Genomic DNA, 12,248 nt, shown 5'->3' with positions numbered 1-12,248 from the left:
CATCATACAGTCAGTTATGTGGTCAGAAAGAGGACCTAGGTCCTTAACTTCTTGTCTTTCACTTGTTCGTTTTCCAAGAAATTTAAATCCCAATTTGGAAGCAAGACTTTTTTCAAAGAGATAACCAAGAGAGCAGCAGAAATAAGGAAGCAGTCCCTTCCTTAACTTTTGACTTTGAATTTTAAAGGCTATTGGGGAAGAGTTGTTCAATTATATGTAGCAAATGTACATGTACACACGCATTTCTTTGTGCATAAGTATTGTTGTTTAGTTGCTAAGTCATGTCCAACTCTTTGTGACCCCATCAACTTTAGCATGCCGGGCTTCCCTGTATTTCACTATCTTCCAGGGTTTGTTCAAACTCATGTCTCTTATGTCAGTGATGCCATCCAATCATCTTATCCTCTGTCACCCTATCTTTCTTGCCCTCAGTCTTTCCCAGCACCAGAGTCTTTTCTAATGAGTTAACTCTTCACATCAGGTGGCCAAAGTATTGGAGTTTCAACTTCAGCCCTTCCAGTGAATGTTCAGGATTGACTGCATAAATATATCCATCTATAGTGTTAAGCCCTAAGATATGTGTGTGTATATATAGTATTATTGTATGTTATTATATATACTATATATAGTATTATAACATATATATGTTAGATTCAGTTGGCCTGGTCATCTGTTGAGGTTGGCTCCTGAAGAATTTTATTTGCATATAGAACCAGGTGCCTCATGGGAAAAATTTGACATAATGAAATGTGAGTCTCAAAGCTTCTGCTTGGTTGAAGAAGTCAGTTTGCCTTAAAAAAGGATGCCCAGGGGGCTATTCCTTGGAGTACTTCTGCCCTTTCTTCCTGCTGTGTCTTCCTGAAGTTCTCTCCTCTCTTTGTGATGTTATCTTATGGAGGATGCTGGGGAAGATAAGTCTGCAGCAACTGCATCAAAACAAGTCATGGGTTACACCTCCTGCAGGGGAGGGGTGGTGACTGTGGGAAAGCGCTCTGGCACTCTTCAGTGCGGGCATGCAAAGGAAGAAAATGATGTTTGTCCCATGCAAACTGGTTAAAGACTGAACCAAAGATTGTCCCTGGTCTTTTCAATGACGTCAGCACCTCTACACCCAAATACTAGAACTCAGCTGTTGTTTCTTGAAGGAATCCTTTCCTCACCCAAGTTTGAAACCAATTGAGGAAAAGAGGAGTCAGACAGATGGAGATGAAGATGCTCTCCTTATTGATTGCTATAGGCTGACTTTGTGCCCTGCAGATTCACATGTTGAAACCCTAATCCCCAATGTGATGGTATTTGGAGATGGTGTCTTTGGGAGGTGATTAGGTTATGAAGGTGGGAACCTCAGGATGGGATTAGTGCCCTTATAAGAAGAGAAATGAGAGAGGTTGCTTTGTCTCTCTGGTCTATGTTATGTGAAGATACGGAGAAAGGACAGCCATTTGTAAACTGCAAAGAGGGCCCTTGTGGCAACCTGACCATGCTGTTGTTAGACCTTCCCAGCTTCCAGAAGTGTAAGAAATAAATGTTAAAATAAATGTCATGAGTCTATGATAATTTGTTATAGTAACCCAAAGTGACTAAGACTCAGGCTGGGTGAGAAGATGTGTGAAGTATGCAGTAATAGTGAGTTTTCTAATACCAAACCCCAGAACTAGGCAGACAACTCACCCCGTCACAGGCAGCACTGAATGAGTGCAAGGCCCCAGCCAAGGCAGAGGCTGCTCTATATAGAGAATGCATGAGCAGTAGAGAATGGGGCTTTTGGCTGGCAGGCCAGTCCCAAGAAGAGGGAGAAACTGAGCCACACAATTCAATTCCTTGTCTCAAAGTCATCATTCTGTTATGTCACCTAACCTGTCCTGGGAGGGATGAGTAAAGGGGTAGGGAAAGGCCAGGAATGTTGCTGTAATAAAAGGCCCTCCACATGGAAGGAACATTATGAGTCAGAAGTAAACATTCGGCAGCATGAGCCAAGACACAAGCCAAGCTTCAGGTGACAGTGGAGGTCCCCAAGCATGGCTCAGATGTGGTGCTCTACTTCCCAAGTCATCATCTTTCCTAACTTTCTAGTCTCACTTTGTTTACAGTCCCTTGGGCTGCTCCTCTGGATTTTGAGTCATGGCACTCCATCATGAGGGAAAGGAGTAACAACTAAACCCAAGGGTTTGTTGTTTCTGGTTTTCACTTCGATGACTTGGCGGAGGATAGAGAATGGACAAGGAAGAGCAGGTCAGATTGGTACACAGTACCTCTGCCTGCTAACCTTTTCCCTGTCTTCCCAAAAAGGACAGAACACAAGCAAAAGTACTCTAAAGTCATGGCTTTGCCTTAGCTAGGAAATCAGGAGTCTACCTAAGAGCAGTCTTTTGGATTTACAAAGCCCATTATTTCCTGGTAATATTCACTCTTGCATTCATTCAGCATTTTCGTTGAACACCTAAAAGGTAGGAGGTACTAGGTCCTGGGGACACAGGCACAATCCAAGCTCCAGTGAGGTTTCTGTTGATCCATTAGTCAGACAAGAATTTATGAGCATCTGTTATGCACCCCATTGTGCCAGACAGTGAACACCCGAGATTTACCCCCTCTAACCTGCTGAATGTAACTGTGGAAAGCACAGACTTGGAAGTGTCCAAAAGCATGGTTCCCTTTGGGGTGAGATATCTTCAGATTGCATGAGAGTGGTGGAGGTTTAGAAAAACAAAGTAAATGACTGATTCAACTAACTAAAATGTCTCTCATGGACGACTGCACAACTTCTGCACCCCTTAGAAGGGCTAGTGAGCATTACTCTTGAGTAGATAAAGTGAAAGTGAAAGTCGCTCAGTTGTGTCCAACTCTTTGCGACCCCATGGACTATACAGTCCATGGAGTTCTCCAGGCCAGAATACTGGAGTGGGTAGCCTTCCCTTCTCCAGGGGATCTTCCTAACCCAGGGATCGAACCCAGGTTTCCCTATGTGGTGGCTTTAAAAACATTAAAGGCTTGAGAATCTGCATCCCATCCTTGACGGGGGTGTGACTGCTGGCCTGACTGTGGCTCTTAGATGAATTTGTACATTTTTAGACACCATAGATTTCTTTCTGTCTGAGCTTCTTCTGAGCATTGTACATTTTGATAAAATTTTAAAACAGCAGGTAAAAGAATAAAGGCTTTTCTCTCCTTTAGTCTCAATATATCTGTGTATGAAGGGCAGAAAGCCAAAAAGTTCATGTCTAAAAACTCAGGTGCTATTTGTAGCTTTCTAATGAGCAAAACTATGGGGGCCACTTACTCATTTTGTTACTACAAAACTTAGCATGAAGACAGGCACATTGTAGGTGTTCAGTAAGGGATTATTGAATGAATAAATCAATGTCCAGAGATAAATCTCCAGTATGTCCCGCATTCTACAAGCACAGAGTGACTTTGGGACTGGCCAGCAGTAACTACCGTGTTTATACCCCACCTGGAACTAGAAGCAGAGAAGTTCTTATATGCTGACCCTTAAAAGGAAAAAAATGAAGTAGAGAAAGAGGATGGACTCATTCAGGAAGAATGCTGAACCCTAGACATAGAGAACTAGAGCATTTTAGAGGTGAGAGGACTGGAAATTTGTACACCCAGTCTTGTCCTCCATCGCTCAAGCGCTATTAGGGGACAAGGGAGTATCTTCTCAGACCAGATTCCTGATTCCTCAGAAACTGTGAGATAATAAATGTTTGTGGTTTTCATCCACTAAACTTTGGTGAAATTTGTTACATGGCATGGATAACTGATACAGTTATAACAACACTGGAAAGTCGGCAAAAGGTACAGATTATTTTTGAGCCTAAGATACTGTTTCTTTCTTCCTTTTTTTGGTGGGGGGGTGTGCATTTGGCCTAGTATGTGGGATCTTTATTATTGATAGTTCCCCAACCAGGGATCAAATCTGTGCCCCCTGCATTAGATGCTTAGAGTCCTAACTACTGGAACTGCCAGAAAGTCCAGATATTGTGTTTCTTTAAAATGAGCTTTATTAGACAAACTACAACTACTCTCCTGACCCACGTTCATCTAAGTGCCCCATAGCATCCCATTCTGTTGTTTCTCCCTATTGTGAATATCCCCATTCCACCCCATTATGAATATCCAGACCAGGCTCCTGACTATGTAAGCTAAAAACTAACAGCTTTCCAGTGGGAAGTAGTCCCTTCCTTTTCTGCCTCCCTCCAGCCTCAGTGTGGGGCCACCATTGATGATTGTTATGACCAGTACATCAGTTGATCACAATCTCACAATCATATAATCAAAGAACCATAAGATTAGAAAGAGCCTAAATGAGATTTATTTACTATAAATTTAATAAAGGTAAAAATTGTATGCCCAGTTAGAGAGGAAATCCTTAATAACTCTTCTCTCCCCTACCAAAGAAATCTCACAGAGCCAAGAGCCCACTGAGTTCTTTCATTTTTAACTTTATATAATGAAAATGTTCAACATAGAGAAGTAGACCAATATAATAAACCCATAACTCTTGCATCCATCTCTCATCTTCAACAATTACCAACTCAAGGCCAATTTTATCTCATCTCCTGCTCTCTTACTTCACTATTCACTTAACCCTCACCCTGACCCTTTGGGTTATTTTAAAACAGATTTCAGCCATCATATCATTTGTAAATACTTCAGTACATATCTCCAAAAGAGAAGTTGAGAACTTTTTTTGTTTAACATAATCATGATACCATTCTTATGCCTAAATTTTTTAAAAGGAATTCCTCGATGTCATCAAATATCCAGTCACTGTCTTATTTCCCACAATTGTCTTATGTTTTGTTTTACAGTTGGTTTGCCCAAACAAGGTGTACACGTTGCTTTGGTTGATACGTCTCTTAAATCTGTTTTAATTTAGTTCTTCCTCCGTCACCACTCCCCACCTCCTATGCCCTGAACTAGTGGTACATTTTGAGGCAATCTTTCCAGCCTTAGTGAACATGCTGTTCTCTGATTTCCGCTAGTGACTCATCTCTCCTGACCAACAAATAACAGCACACTGGACCTCCTTCTTTAAGATATAACTTTAAGAGATGTGCTTGAACTTGGGTCCATTTTAAAGTATCAAAATGTATCAAGGAGAGAGAGACTGATTACACGTCAACCTGGAGGAGATAGAAGTCAATTTCACACTATAGTTGATATAACACTTTTAAAAAACGCTCCTATTGGGGGATATTTTGTGAAAGTCAATAAATATTTTGGTCCATTGATGCTGCCCTTGTCATAACTTTTAAATAATAAATATGAGATGAGAAAGTGTTTCAGAGGCAGTACACATCACTTACATCAGGTGGCCTTTCTTTTAAACCTCCTTAAGATTTTTCTTATTTTCTCTAAAGTGGGATAAAACTAATAGCTTCACAGGAAAAATCTCACTGAGGCCTCTTTCCAAGTTTTTCCCAAGCGGAGGCGCATCTATGGAGAGTTGGTGTGAAGTGAAAACACAGGGAGTAACTGATATCTGTGAATTTATTGGGGTCATCATGATGCTATTAACTACAGGGTTTTGACAGGAATGCTGTGAAATCTCCCAAGCCTGGTGTTGCTTAGGACCCAGGAGGAAGCACACTCTCAGGGCCTGTTTACTTTTCAGACCTGTCTCCCTGGGCTTGCACTTGACCTGTGGACTTAATACCTGATCAGTCAGAGCTGGGCACTGCATTCTTGGAGGTGTGAGCCTCATTACGGCTTTTCCTATGGTGCACGCCTGGGATTTGTCCTGCCTTGGAACAGGCAGGACTTGAAAGCAGATGGCACCTTTTCATGACTTGAGTCAATTAACAAGGGATTCCAACCCAGCCTGGAAGGCCTGGCTGCCAGAAGGGCCCTGGAGCAACAGCTGGAATAAAACTAATAAAAACAACTACAGAGCAATTTGTGAAAATGTCAAGGCCAGCACAAACACACTGACCCTCGTAAACCTTAATGTGAACTCAGAGGGGTTGGCCCAGCCTGCCTTCAGAATGGCAGAGTGGGTGGGGCGGCTGCCTTCTTGCCAATTCTGGGGTCTTTCCAAGTCTCCTACTGCCTTGCTCCACTGCCCAACCCTCTCCTGATCCGGCTTGCTCCAGCGGACCAGTCCTCTGGGACATTCACTCTCTCTCAGTAGACCCTCTCCATATATGAACTCCATCTGCAATGAATGGAAGTGTCAGATGTATCAAAGGGGGCTAGAGCTGGTAATTCTAAGAGCCTGCTAAAAACAAAACAAAACAGCAGTTCCTCAAGCCCATACAGATACTCAGAACTTAAATAAGTAAATGTTAGAATTCCAAACTTCTTTTCTCTCTTCCCCCCTCCCTCTAAATGGTTTGGGGTGCACTCACCACTGTTTACACAAAAGCAAATGCCTCTCTCAAGATAAATGGACTTTTTGTAAACCTACAGCTATGTAAGCTACAAACAGTTACAGAGGTGATTAATTGATCAAGACAACAGCTTAGCTTATATAGACACAGGGCAAAAGGCAGCCCAGATCACAATTTTGCAACTACTGTAGGTATTTGACCAAATGACTGTTTCAGGACCCCTAAAGTCAGTTAAACTGAGGTGAGGAAAAATTAACCTGTATTGAGAAAGGGAAAATAATATCTGCTTTTATTTATTATTAATTTACAAATATGGTTTTTAAAAATACTTTCATGAGGATAGTGCCTCTCCCTGGGACAAGAGGACAGTCGCCCAGAGGGAGCATGAAAAGGGCTGCTGGAGGGCTGGCAGTGTTGCCCCTATTTGGCCCAGCGTGATGGTCACAGCAAAATTTGCTTGTGATCAGTCACATAGTTGTATATTCCTATTTTGTATGCTTTTCAGTGTGTGAGAGTGCTTCACAATTTCATATAGGTATATACAATATGTATGTGTGTATATATATCTTGTTTTCAAGATTAATAGACAGTTCTAAATAATGCACAGTCCCTAAAATCAGTTTGCAAAAGTTTATTTTTAAAGTATTGGGTTGGCCAAAAAGTTCGTTCCGGTTTTTCCATAAGCTGCTATGGGAAAACCTGAATGAACTTTTCAGCCAACCTGATACTTTCTTTTTATGGCTGCCTGTAAGAACCCCCTGTAACATAAACTGTGTCCCTCAACTGCCTGTTTCTGAGTTACGTGGGATGATTGTTATAAAAGCAGAAAGTGGGATCCCACCCAGCTCAAGTGACATAGACTTGGGAGAGGGGAGGCAGGAGGGAGATAAGTAGTTTCTTCGGAACCCAATATCCAAGCCAGAAAACGGAGACGATTTGCGCCTCCCTCTGGTGCATCACCCACATCCAGACAACTGTCTCATCGATACATTCTGTGACCCAGCCTCTCTGCTCTGCCTTTCCTCCCTGACCTCCTCGTATGTCTTCAGGTCCCATTCTTGCCCTCCACCACTCATCTTCTGTACCATTTCCCGGATATATTTCTAAAACACAAACATGACTGTGATACGAGATCCCCTTTGCTAAAGCCCACCTTCCTCCTCCACACAGCCCAGCTCCTTGGCCGGGTCTACAGCTGTACCTCTCCACCCTCCTCTTCCCCAGGTATACCTGTGGTCCCTCCCACACCTCCGATCTGCTCTGCAGGTTACAGAGGTACCATGTTCTTTTGCACGTTCTTGTCTTGGCTAATTTTGTCTCCTTCCTAGAAGTTCTGTCGACTCCCTTCTCCAAGCACAGTCCTACTCAGATATCTCCTTATCTGCCTTCCTTTCCTGCTGCTGGATATCTTATAAGCCCCTCCCTTGCCATGACATGACCTCTAGATGATACATTTTGTCTGTTCTTTCTTACAGAGAACTTGCCTACACAGTTATAAACACCTAAAGAAAGAGAGGCTGCCTTGTTTCTTTTTAAATTCCTTAAACCTTGCACAGTTTGAGGCACAGAGTTGGTGCTCAAAAATGTTTCCTCCACTGAATTTAATTGACTAACAAAAACCCAGTAAAACCTATCACTTGCCTCCTCAGCCTTGGATCCTCTTACCTAAACTGTTCACTTTTGGTTCCTTTCCAGGCAGGGTGAACATTTGATCATTTCTGGCCTACACTGATGCTTCTCCTAATGCAGGTCTCTCTCCTAAGCCTCCTCGTATTGGCCAAGCTTGGGCTTGAGCAGCCAGCACTGGTGCCAACAACTGTAACAATTACACACTTTTCCTGCCAAAAGCAGCCATGACCCAGGGGTAAAATGAGCATGGTCACTGGAAAGTATTCAGTCTTTGCCGGTTGATGGAACATTCTCTGGTCACCTTCTGGAGCAGCATGCAATAGATAGAATTACCCTCACCTGAGGCAGAGGTGTCTGGGAGGATACTTATCTCCCTCCAAACCAAGCCACCTTTTCTTCCAAATGCCTTTGCAGTCCAGACTTCTGCCTCCCTTCCCTGGAACTTGTCTTCTTGGAGGTTGATTTTCCAGCCTAAGGTGGCAAAAAGTCATCTTGGAATGCTTTGAGTTCTGCAGGCAGTTGCACTGACTCAGGGGCTAAGTACAGCTTTTATTCACACTGCCTAGAGACACCCAGGACTGAAAACAGTGGGTCAAGCGCTGGGTCCATAAAGTATCATATTAAAATATTTGGATAGTGGACAACATCAAAAAGGACATTGGGTAAATCTCAAAATGTAAGAGGAAGAATTTAGAGATCAACAAGTCCACGGTCCCATTTTACACATAGGAAGCTGAGGCACACAGAGGGGGAATAGCTTGCCCACATCACACAGCTGATCAGTGCTGAGCCTCACTCCACTTGGGGCTCTTTCCAGCATCCTTCCATACTTAAGTCTGAGGAGTTTCTGGCAAAAACAAAGTCCAGGGTTTTCTAACACCTCTGCCCAATCCATCTTTCATCTGCTCAGTTGCTTCTATAGGGGTTGCATTTCAGATCCCCGATCTATTTATTTACAGTGCACATGTGACCCCCAGCGGCTGCAGAGTGCGGCCCCTCTCCTGTGCCCTTGCAGCACTTTCTCTTAAGCCATGGTTTCTAAACATGCACCAGACCACCTGGAGTGATTTTTTAAAATATAGAATTCTGGTTCTCATATTAGTATTTTTCATTTCAGTAGGAGAGGCTCAAGAATCTGGTTTGCTTTTAACTCTTTCACTAATTCCCTTGTAAAGTAAAAATTCAGGACCACCCTGACAACTTTCCTTTTTAGGTGCTTTCCAACCTGGAGGTTCTGTGCTTAAATGTCATATGGAATCTCTCACTTCTGATTTACTGGCAATCAGCCATCATTCCTAAAAAAGAGGAAAGGAAAAGAGAAAAAGGAAAGATACGATAGGAAGTATGGGTTTGTTGTCCAGACTTTGAGCAATAAAATGAGCATCCAGAAGAGAATGTGAAAGTCGCTCAAGGTCACCCATGGCCTGCCTCTATCCGTAGGAGAGCCCAGGGGTTTTAACTCACTGACCACGAGGTGATGCTGTCCTGTAGAATAAGCAGCAAAAAGGAGACCTGTGACCCTGAATGACTCAACCGTTGCCCTGCAAGGTGAAAGTCATAATGTCTGTGCACCATCTCTTCATCCATGACATGAGAGTGATAATGCTTGCCTCCATTTGACAGAGATGCTTATAAAAACACCGAAAGTATAAAAGTGTTAAGAGAAGACAGACTGTCTTTTTAAAATAACTCACACGCTATTCCCTCTTAAGTGGCTGTGTCAAGTAAAATTTCCATTTAGATCCAGCATGGAAATATGAACTATGAGAACACTGGTTTAATTAACACTAATTAAACCACTGGTCATATAACTTGGGCTGCATAGGTGACCTCGCTTAGTGTGGCTACTCCAGTTTATAATTTATTGAAATCAGTCTAACACCAAGATAAATCTTTATCAGGTCAGGTGACTCTTTTAGTCTCCAGTCAAATCCAAAACCCCCTTTATAGAGCTTGCGATATGGAAGGTACCTCCAAGGCAAAAGTCATAAACCCTTCAGCTACAAACTCTGGGCTAAGAAGTTAGAAACTAAGAACTGGCTGAAGACCACTTCTTACTGATCCAAAGAAGGTTCCTATAAGCATTGCAGATCCCTGGCAGAACCTCTGTATTAACCATCTACTCCATCTTTGTCCCAACTCCCACTAATCTGATGAGGTGATGGGAAACACTTAGGCCTGACCAGTAGAATGCCTTAAATAGAATCAAAAGCTTAAGAAAGCCTTGAAGAACTTCTCTGGTAGCTCAGTCGTTAAGAATCTATACTTCCACTGCAGAGGGCACAGGTTCAATCCCTACTTGGGGAACTAAGATCCCGCGTGCCATGTGGTGAGGCGAAAAAACGACAGCCTTGAATAAAATTCCCTTAGATGTATGGGATTTCAGTGGCTACCGTCTTGTGGGATTTAAGACTCTACAATGCTTAAGTTGTTTTGCAGTGTTCTTCCATCCGTGTAATGCTCAGACTCAGAGATTACTATGGTGTTCTCAGTGGTCTGTGGGATGGAAAATTCTGACCAGTCTTCACATACATGTAGTGGGAAACTGCAGAGAGAACAAATGGGCAGAAATACAGAGGAAACAGAGAGATTAGGAAAAATGGAGCACCAGGACAGACCAGAGAGAGCAAAGTAGAGACACAGTGAAATAATAAGGTCATGTGTGCAGCTAGAGAAGCAAATATGAAAAAAGATAAGGGAGAAGAAGAAAAAGCAAAAAGGTGAGAATAAGATATCTGCCTTTCAAGGAATCCACATGCCAGGTAGATGGAGATGAAGACCATTGTCTATTCCAAATTGGTTTGAGCTCAGGCAGTAGTAATAGAGATGGCAGTGATTGCAGTTTTATTGACTGCAAGGAGAGGAAAGTCATGTCAGCCTGCATACTGACTCTAGCAACAACTGATCTTCCTGGGCCAAGGGAGCCACAGGGAGATCAGGCCTTCTGGACTGGTGTGCAGAGCAAAGCCTTGGGTTGTAAAATCAGACCACCTGCCCAGGTTCTCTGCAGAGCCCATATCTCTGATAGAAGTCAGATCTGGGGGAAACACAGATTTCCACTTGTCTGATTCAGCTCAGGCTGCAATAACAAAATACCACTGACTGGATGGCTTAAAGAACAGACATTTTTTCCTCACAGTTTTGGAGTCTGGGAAGTCCACTATCAAGGTGCCTTGCTGGCCGGTTTGATTCCTGCTGAAAGTCCTCCTGCTGGTTCACAGGTGCCTGCCCTCTTGCTGTATCCTCACATGGCAGAGAAAGAAATCATGCTTGTTGTTTCTCTTCTCATAAGGGCACTGATAACATTTGTGAGGGCTCCACCCATGACCTAATTAATTTACTCCCCAAGAATCCACCTGCAATACGGGAGACCTGGGTTCAATCCCTGGGTTGGGAAGATCCCCTGGAGAAGGGAAAGGCTACCAACTCCTGTATTCTGGGGTCCCAAAGAGCTGGACACGACTGAGCAACTTTGTTTCACCCCCATCTCCAAATACCATCACACTTGAGAGTAAGACTTCAACATAGGAATTTTGAGGGGACACAAACATTCATTCTGTAGTACCATCAGTATTTGTTTTTCTTATGAAAAATTTTAAACTGTAGTGAAGTATAATATAAGCCACAGGGCTTACCTCGTAGCTTAGTTGGTGAACACTCCGCCTGCAATGCAGGAGATCCCGGTTCAGGATCTGGGTTTGGAAGATCCGCTGGAGAAAAGATAGGCTACCCACTCCAGTATTCTTGGACTTCCCTTGTAGCTCAGCTGGTAAAGAATCCGCTTGCAATGCAGGAGACCTGGGTTTGCTCCCTGGGTTGGGAAGATCCCCTGGAGAAGGGAAAGGCTACCAACTCCTGTATTCTGGCCTGGAGAATTCCGTGGACTGTATAGTTCACCTGGTCACAAAGAGCTGGACACGACTGAGTGACTTTCACTTTCACCCACTACCCAGACTTAAAATTGTTAATACTTTCCTGTATTAGCTTTAAATCTTTATTCTAAATGTTGCATCTATGCTTGGAAACTTATCTGGACCCTTCTCTGATCCTGTTTCCTGAGAAGTAACCACAGTCGGGAAAATTGTGTTTACCCATTTTATCTGTCTTTTCATATTTTTTTTACTACATATATGATATGATAAGTTGCTACAGGCGTGTCCAAATCTTTGTGACCCTATGGACCATAGCCAGCCAGGCTCCTCTGTCCATGGGATTTCCCAGGCAATAATCCTGGAGTGGGTTGCCATTTCCTTCTCCAGGCGATCTTCCTCACCCAGGGATCAAACC

Source organism: Bos indicus x Bos taurus, chromosome 8 (genome assembly GCF_003369695.1).
Source record: "Bos indicus x Bos taurus breed Angus x Brahman F1 hybrid chromosome 8, Bos_hybrid_MaternalHap_v2.0, whole genome shotgun sequence".
Taxonomy (NCBI): Eukaryota; Metazoa; Chordata; class Mammalia; order Artiodactyla; family Bovidae; genus Bos; species Bos indicus x Bos taurus.
The sequence above is the reverse complement of the archived record's forward strand: the minus strand, read 5'-3'. Positions refer to the sequence as shown.